Consider the following 1,400-nt stretch of genomic DNA (forward strand, 5'->3'; position numbering starts at 1 on the left):
GCTGGGCAGCCACGCGGAGGACTCGGCCGCCCCCGGCCTGCCCGGCCTCTGGAACCTGAGGCTTGGGTCCAGGGCCCGTGGCCGCGGGAAGGAGAGGGACACCACAGCAGGCCCTGGGGTGCCACCTGTGAGGCCCGGAAGCTTCCGGAGGTGCTTCCTGCACAGCTGCACAGCTGGCCTCTCTGCACACGCAGGCCTCCGCGCCGGGCCCGCCTCCCCGGGCCCGTCCCGGTGCAGGGCTGGGCTGCTGGGGAGAGCCAGGCGCCAGGAGCAGCCCAGGGCGGGGCCCCCTCCCCGGGAGCAGAGGGCCGGAGAGGAGGGCGCTCGGGCCAGCGCTGCCCCTGCCCGCTGACGGGCCCCGCACACACGTGCTCGGTCAGCAGCTCTGCAGCAGCTCTGCCCTCGCCCACCCCCACCGGACACCTGCAGGGGCGCGGGAGCTCGGCCAGGGTGGGGTTGGCCCGGCTCGCCGGACACTGGCCAGGGTCCCACACCGGGCCCCTGCCTGTCCCCATTGTACAGCGGGGAGGACGTGCAGGGGCGGGCGGGGAAGTGGTCACCCCCGTGTCAGCCGCCACACGGTAGGTGTGAGACAGCACAGAGCCTCCGATGAGCAGGGTGTCCTGTGGGAGAGACCCAGCCCCCAGGCTCGCCCTCCCGCCCGCCTGGCCACTTCCTCCCACGCCTCAGGCCCCCGGCTCAGGAAGCGGCGCCCTGAACACCTCCCTCTCAGTGGCCTGGCCTGGGAAGTTTGGGGATCAGCCCACATGGCACCCTCAAAGAGGTCCTGAACTGAGGGCTCCCCGGACCCCACCCCCAGCTGCTCCAGCAGCTTACCGCGGAAGTGTCCGCTGCGTCCCTGGAGTGTGGGGGGCGCCCCCTGCAGGTGTGCCGAGACCGGGCACGGGGTGGGGCCGCCCCCGGGAGTTTCTGAGCGGACGGTGCTTCACGGCACTGCCCAGCTTACACTTCGCCCCGACACCCACCCCCGGCCCATGGCGGCCAGTTTGCTGGCCCTGCTGCTCCTGGGCTGGGCTCTGGCCGTGTCCCCGGGGCTGGCACACAGAGGTGCTCAGTGGACGCCTGTTAGGTCAGGACTGAGCACTGGGTGAACACCAGAGGGCCGCGCCCCCTCCCCCCCCCGGAGCAAGCAGGGAAGGCTTCCTGGAGGAAGTGCTGCCCGGTGGGCAGCTGGAGGGCGGCCTGGCACCGAGGGGAGGAGAGAGCGCGGAGGGGTCCTGGGGCCCAGCGGCAGCCCCGAGCAGCGCGCACGGCTGACGGGTGAACCCCTGGCGGCCAGTGGCGAGTAGGAGTCAGAGGAGGACGCGCTCGTGCTGGGCCCCAGCGGCCGAGGAGCCCTGGCCAGAGCCGGGGCAGCAGACGGGTGACCCGACCCACCG

At 73.3% G+C, this 1,400-nt stretch overlaps 1 protein-coding gene across 1 annotated transcript in view; it reads left to right on the forward strand.

The window, feature by feature from the left end:
- The window catches only part of LOC101619801 (septin-9), a 35,454-nt gene that overhangs the window by 2,509 nt on the left and 31,545 nt on the right, over nt 1-1,400 (forward strand). The gene's annotated exons all lie outside the window — the stretch shown is intronic.

Source organism: Condylura cristata, unplaced genomic scaffold (genome assembly GCF_000260355.1).
Source record: "Condylura cristata isolate star-nosed mole 26May11 unplaced genomic scaffold, ConCri1.0 scaffold00038, whole genome shotgun sequence".
Lineage (NCBI taxonomy): Eukaryota > Metazoa > Chordata > Mammalia > Eulipotyphla > Talpidae > Condylura > Condylura cristata.